The sequence below is a fragment of the Cnephaeus nilssonii genome (genome assembly GCF_951640355.1).
Source record: "Cnephaeus nilssonii genome assembly, chromosome: Y".
Classification (NCBI taxonomy): domain Eukaryota; kingdom Metazoa; phylum Chordata; class Mammalia; order Chiroptera; family Vespertilionidae; genus Cnephaeus; species Cnephaeus nilssonii.
In genome coordinates this window covers 9,476,183-9,483,590 of record NC_137096.1, presented here as the reverse complement: position 1 = coordinate 9,483,590, position 7,408 = coordinate 9,476,183, and the positions used below count along the sequence as shown (strand labels likewise).

Here is a 7,408-nt window from a genome sequence, read left to right as displayed (position 1 = left end):
CCCCTGTATGCCCATCTTCACAGATGATGTCTCTATCTAAACATGCACTTTGTAAGACTCATTGCCTTGGTACTGTGCCTTTTTGAATATTTTAATAGAAAAATCCAGATTCTAATGAAGAATTTTGCTGGATTTCTCAGTTGTGGTCTCCAGAAGAAGTAAAGTGTCAAGTGCAGGACACCCTGTTGAGAGACAACATGAAGCAATGAGTTTTCTTTTGTTTTGTCTTGTTTTAATGTGGTGGGTTTTAAAATTGATTCTTTAGAGAGAGATGAATGTAGAGAGAAAGACAAAGAAGCATGCATTCATGTGAACCAGAAATATTAATGGTTTCCTGGGGACCGGACCTGCCAGCTGGACATGTGCCCTGACCAGGAATTAAACAGGTGACCTTTGTAATGCACCGGACTATGCGTAGCCACACTGGCCAGGGTGCACTGACTTTCACTTTTTTTCCTTAACTTGCTTCTGGTTACTAATAATCACTATTAATGCTAATAACAGTGGGTAAGTCCAGAACAGGACATGCTGAGAAGTGCTTTACATAAGTTAGCCACACAAGTGAATCTCAACACAACATAATGGGACACGATCTCTATATGGGGTGAGCAAACATCACCCAGATCATGCAATGTTTAGTCCATGCCCTTCCTCCCCCAGAACCTACCCATTTTTATACTTTTCCTAAATTCCAGAGGTTCTGATTCCCATCATGGACACTGTTCCCTGTCAAGGTGGAGATAGGAAGACATGTGCAAGTGAGAGACAGAGACTGAGAGAGAGAGAGAGAGAGAGAGAGAGAGAGAGAGAGAGAGAGAGAGAGAGAGATAAGAGAGAAGCATTTTCTTGTTCTCTGATCCTCTTTCTTGGGTTTTGTGGGCCTCACTGTCTGTTATAGATATTTCAGCATTTTCTCTTACCACTAGAAGTAGCAGAGTGTGCCCGGCCGGTGTGACTCAGTAGACCTATAATCCAAGAGGTCATAATTGAATTCTCAGTTGGGACTGATGCCTGAGTTCAGACTGACTCCCCAGGGTCATGTGCAGGAGACAGCCAACCAATGATTTTGTCTCATTATTGCGGTTTCTATCCTTCTCTCCCTCTCCCTTTCTCTCTGAAATTAATAGGAAATGTACTTAAGAAATGGTAAAATATGCTCCCAAGTTGATGGGCCCAAACTAGAAGAGGGGAAGGAAGAAGTTTATAAAGTAACGGCAATAAAAAGTAAGAAGGGCCGGGTGCTTTGTGTGGCAAACTAGGAAGCTGCTTACACCCAGCAGAGAGCAGCAAGCACATGGGTGGCTGGCACTGCATGAGAGGCAGTAGAAGGAGATAAAGCAGGACTGACTCCCTCACATTAAGGGAGATTAGATGCACACATAGAGCCCTGCCCCTGGGCCTGGGTGTGTGGCCTTCTTCCCAGGTGTTCCTCTGGCAGGCCACTCAGTATGCCAAATGAGACAGCCTAGGGCCAGAATGCAGTGGCATGTAGACAGGGAGCCTGTTTCTTACTGGACAGCTGACTTTGCGTTGACTATGGGATCCACCCGCAGAGTATGACATCTCCCTTTCACTTGGTTGTATTGCCCCTCAAGGTGGCCCTCCATACCCACAACTGCCCAGAGTGATCTTCACCTGTGTCCATTTAAGTGCTCTCCGGGAACTGGCTTGGTGTTGTCCACTCTTCAGACACAAAACCCAGGACAAGTCTGTGGCTCAGAGCTGGTTTACGACCTCCTTGATTGAGGGGAAGGAGGGACATGTGGGGAGAGTCTTCTCACATTATGACCTAGCCTCCACAAATGGTTTCATATTCTTAGTATAGTACACGGATACTAAGCAAAGTTTTATGCCAGGTTAGCATTATGCTGAAAGGAATATAACTGTGTTTACTGGCCACAATTAATTGAATTCAAGCAGGGGCTGGATCCAGGGGGATGACAGGCATGGATTTTTGAGTTCAAGCCTCTGACTAGCTGGATGATGTCCCTTTCAGTACTGGGGTCTGACTTGTGCACAGGGAAGCTCTACCATGGAGCAGCCAAAGGCCAGTAATGGAGGCTCCCAGTGGGGATCAGTGTTTGAGTCCATGGCCCCTAGGAAGTTGTAGTTCAGTAGTGCTCATAGGAGGCCACTCGTTCCAGCCCCTATGGATGCACCTTCTGTGGGTTGACCCACTGAACATTCACAGAGGTAAGGGAGGAGATACTGGTGCCCCAGAAGGACCACCAAACCAGAAAGGATAAATGGTGATGGATCTCCTGGAACCAACCTCACCAGACTAGTGTCTGTGCATCACAGATGCTCATGCACTCTTATTTAAACAGTAACTGCAGATGGGAGAATCGTGTTAATATGTCATAGAGGACACCAGATGGTTCACATTCAGTTCCCTTTATTACTGACATTTATTCACAACCATTCAAGCAAAGGTAATCCTTGCATCTACCTCCCAAGCCAGAATCCCTCCCCTCTAGAGATTCAGGTGCATATCACTAACTCCTTAGAACCCATCTCCCCAAAGAAACCATCTGCCCCCCTGTCAGCATTTCCCCCCACCACTGAGTAGTTGTCTGAAACTGGCTGCTGGGTTCCTTTAAGATACACTTATGTCTGGGCTTCAGTGTCCAAGAGCCGAGAGTAAAGCCTATGAGATGTGCACCGAGCTAGACAGACATGTATCAGGGTCACATAATGGGGTTTGGGTTGTAGAAGATTCTACAGCCACAGTGAGGACAGGGGTAAGCACAGAACCATACCATGCCGGTCTGCCCCAACTCCTGGAACATATGTTTCAGCTTGGCATGCACCTGAGCAAGTCGGCCCAGGTGGATGGTGCTGCTCCTTTCCTCGTAACTCTCCAGGGGGGCAGGATACAGCACGCAATTCAGCTTGCTCAGCCCGATGATGTGGCGAAGCAGGTCCTCTCAGACGGTCATGCAGATGGTGTTTTCACAAAAACTTAGGGTCATGAGGTTAGAGCAGTGGCTCAGTGCAGGCAGGAGGACCATGATCTGGGGGTCCATGATCCCACACTCATCCAAGTCCAAGTCCTGCAGTGTGGGGGTGGCTCTCTCTAACAGAAATTGAGGTTGGTCAGGTTGAGCCTCCTTAATTCAGGACTCTCACCTGGCTGACATTCAGGTGCTGAGAGAGATGTCTCAAGTCACTTTCTAAAAGCAGGCAGTTCGTGATGGACAGAGTCTCCAAAGGCTTCTTCAGGCAGCTGGGAGATATAGAGCAGTTAGGTGAGGGGGGGAGGACCTTGGGGGAAGAGCAATATGAGCATAAGGCAGGCCTTAAGGTAAAGAGGCCCATGTCACCAAAGTCTAAAGTCTTCCAGATGATGATCAAACACAGGATGTTGCACAGTGACAAGTGTGATTCATGTCAGTGCAAATTTGAGTGGAATCTTTTCTCCATCTCTTATCTGCTCTGCGAGGATTTCAACTGGATGAAACCTCATACTCTCCATTTGCTCATCTGTCACCAGGAGCACATCATACACCCCCACCCTCATACACACAGGTATTGTGAGCATGAATGATGGTAGGTAAATATGGGAGGAGCTCAGAATGGAGCCTGACACAATGTCTCAAGCAGGAAGCAACCAGTGAAGTTTAGTATTGGAGACATGACCCGAAATGCCTTCAATTTGGGCTCCCTTCCAGCGACAGCCTGGACACCTGTCTCCCTCATCTCTTAGCCCATGAGGCTACTGGCATAATTGCCAAAAGAGCAAATCTGGACACAGTTGGGCAAAATCCAGCGGTGGCTGCCACCCTGCAGGAACTTAGATCACTGCATTGTCTACAAACTACATATCCCTTTTCATGATTCCTCCCTCCAGAATCCTGCATTTACCAGGCATTCCCTTAGCAGGACCCTTTGGCAAGCCCTGGCAGACAGGTGATTCGAAGCAGGTTTGGATTGAAAGGCTGCCATCACCAAATCGCTAATTGTGGACCTTAACCCCTGAAACCTCACCTCTGATAGACTTTCCTCTCTTCACTGCCATCTTCACTTGGTTCCATTGCATAATCTTCCCTCAGACACCACTTAGAAGATTCCCAAGCTACCATCACTGGCCCGAAACCCCCTTTACTTCCATTCCTAGCAAGAGTCTCTTTAATAGCATCTTTCTTAGTTCATACATCCTACCTTAGTCTGGCGGGGCGGGGGGTTTACTTGACAACATGCAAGGTGGCAGAGCAGTGAACAAGACACTGACTGTGTGGACCTTCTGGTGACTCAGGCTCTCTAGCACTGCTGATGGACAGCACATAGGAGGTCCTGTCACTGTGGACTGAAATGAGAAGGAGCTCGCTCTGGTCTGCAGGGAAACCTCACCACACCTCACCTGAGGTTCTGGTCCAGGCGGCCTTTGAGGAAGAAGACATCATACAAATAGAGCTCCTGGAGGCAGAACAGGCTGAGGAACTGAGAGGTGACCAGGCTAACACACTGCTCCTCCTGCTCCAAGGTGGTGTGAGAAGATGTAAAGACGTGGGAGAAGAGGAACCGACGCAGATTGACCATCTGGCCCAGGTAAGAAGCAATTTACCTGCAAATCCTGAACAGAGTCGAGCTGCAACATATCCAGGATCATCTAGTGATTCAGGCTCTTTAGCACGGCTGATGGACCGCACATAGCAGGTCCCATCACTGTGGACTGAAATGAGAAGGGGCTTGCTCTGGTCTGCAGGGAAACCTCGCCACCCCTCACCTGAGCATCTGGTCCAGGCAACCTTGGAGGAAGGAGACATCATCCAAATAGAGCTCCTGGAGGTGAGACTGGCTTAGGAACTGAGAGGTGACCAGGTTAACACACTGTTCCTCCTGCTCCAAGGTGGTATGAGAAAACATAAATTCGTGGGAGAGGAGGAACCGACGCAGATTGAGCATCAGGCCCAGGTAAGGAGCGAACTTTCTTAGAGTGGACAGCTTCCAGGTACAATTTAAAACCTTCAGCTTCTTACAGCAAAGGTGCAGCAAACCTCTCCTTTCGCTGACTTTCTTAATCAGGTACCTGAGGGACTCATCAAGGACACCTTTCATGAGGCAAAGGTCTACTAACACCCACACGGGGGCCAAGGGTGGCTTTGGCCCTGCCCTTAAGCTATCCACTTTCACCCTTTTTCTCATGGGCTGTGGGGCCTCAGGCTCCAGCAACGAGCACACATCAGCTCTGGTTCCGGCTCACAAGATCCAGAAATCCTGATGAGCTCCCCTCTGTAAATTGAGCATCTGCATTTTCCATCTCCTGCAGAGAAAATAGGATGTAGCCTGGGATGAATTAAGATAACAGCAAATGAGACTATGGCCTTGAGTCTGGAAATCAGCTGCTCCTTGCACTACTGGGATCCTTCATGGTCCCCATTCCTGGTACCTTTAGGTGCCACTAGGAAGGGTGGACTCATGTCCCTTCGGTCACCCTCTGCATCTTCATCAGTCCTATATATGCGAAACCTGATCTCAGAAGGACCACAGCAGTACCTTCAAGGCCTCCCTGAACTCTCTCCTTGGCCCTGCACTCTCCCGTATCCCAGATGTAACTGATCAAATCCCCAGGGCCCAACCAGGCTGCTGAATCCCCCTCACCTGGGTCGAGTCTCCTGGGCAAGCGGGACATCCAGCCCATCGAACTCAGCCTGCACGATATCATGGTAAGGCTCCCTATGGTTCATCAGGGCTCCCAGAGGGAGGCAGGGGAAGGGCCAAGCCTGCTACATGGCCTTCAGGACTTTGCTGTGCTTCCCGGCCAAGGCAGCTGTGAACAGAGGTGGGAAGAGCTCCATAGGCAACCACTCCACCGCAGTGATGGCCGAGGCTTCATCCCTCAGCAGGCTCTGGCATGCCAGGTCCAGAAGTCTGCGTGGAGCCTGGAAGTTCATCCTGATGAAGTGGCTCTTTTTTTTTTTTAATATTTTATTGATTTTTTACAGAGAGGAAGAGAGAGGGATAGAGAGTTAGAAACATCGATGAGAGAGAAACATCGATCAGCTGCCTCTTGCACACCCCCCACTGGGGATGTGCCCGCAACCAAGGTACATGCCCTTGACCGGAATCAAACCTGGGACCCTTGAGTCCGCAGGCCGACGCTCTATCCACTGATCCAAACCGGTCTCGGCATGAAGTGGCTCTTAAAGAGATCCTGGGAGACGTTAGGGACGAAGGCATCATGTCAGGCTGAGCATGAGCAACCCTGTTCCCTCTCCCTTCAGAGCAACCAGCTGAGGGCCAAAGGCACTGCTCTGGCAACAACTGGAGCGTCCCAATTTACCCCAATCCGGTTTTCTGCTTAGGGGCCGAAAAGCCACTCAGCCCTGCCTCTCCTAGGCTTCCTGGCAGGACAAGCACCTCACCAGGCACCAAGGAGTGGTGAGGTGGCCACTGGACCCCTCCCACATCTACCCACTATCTACCTGTAATTCTGCTGTGCAATGAGTAATGGGAAATCAGAGAGATGGTCCCACCATTTTCAGGGAAAATCTTTCCAGGACTGAAAGCACCTGGAATAGGCAGCAGCCCCTGGTCCCGCACCACCTCTTGCTAAGCTCCAACAAATAAAACAGATGGGGAAGATTAAGGAACACCCACACAATGCGTACATTGTGGCCTTTGATATGTTTTAAGTGAGAAAGCATAAAAGCAGCACAAAAGTTTTCTAAATAATCGGGGAGCTAGAGGTGAGAAAAATAACCATTAATTCCGAGATGTACATTTTATTGTGTGTCCCTTCTATGAATATTAGAATGACCACTTAGTCCATGACAACAGAGGGCTCTCAGGTCACAACTAAGCCTCCTCTCAAAAAGTGACTGCAAGCCCTGGTCAGTGTTGCTCTGTTGGTTGAGCATCCACCCTTGCACCCAAAGGAATCTTGCAGGCTCCATTCCCAAGCCCCAGTATAGGGTGGGCAGGAGACCGCTGTTGGATGTTTCTCCCATCAATGTTTTTCTCTCTCTTTCTCCCTTCCTCTCTTTCTAAACATCACTTGGCTTTTATGAAAGACCTCCCTTAAGATCTGTTGTCAGACACACAGACTGGCCGCTAAAATGCTAAAAAGGATTTTGCCAATTTGGCCTACAATAGGTTCCTTAGGGATATTCTACTTTCAGATAGCAGGAAAATTTGCCCTGAAAATCTCTATGAATGGGATATATCAAACCAGAAATCAAAACGTTTTGGATTATGGCTAACCTACATCTAGAGGCAAAGGCAAAGTCTGCTTATTTTTTAGGATAAAATGACAATTCTCTGTGGGACCTTCTCCTGCAAGTCCTTGAGGACCACATTAGGCTCCTGACTCACCAGAGTGGACATGGTGCAGGAAGCCCTCTGCTCAGACCTGGGCAGTGACTCTCATGCTCTAGCTTCTGATCCCTCCTCAGCCTCCTCAGAAACC

At 48.9% G+C, this 7,408-nt stretch overlaps 1 pseudogene across 1 annotated transcript; it reads right to left on the bottom strand.

Moving 5' to 3' along the window:
* Nucleotides 1-2,687: 2,687 nt before the first annotated feature.
* On the bottom strand, nt 2,688-5,253 carry LOC307096524 (melanoma antigen preferentially expressed in tumors-like; annotated as a pseudogene). Its single transcript has 2 exons — nt 4,727-5,253; nt 2,688-3,226 (listed from the first exon to the last, which is right to left on the bottom strand). The product of its transcript is annotated as a melanoma antigen preferentially expressed in tumors-like (transcript).
* Between the last annotated feature and the right edge of the window lie 2,155 nt (nt 5,254-7,408).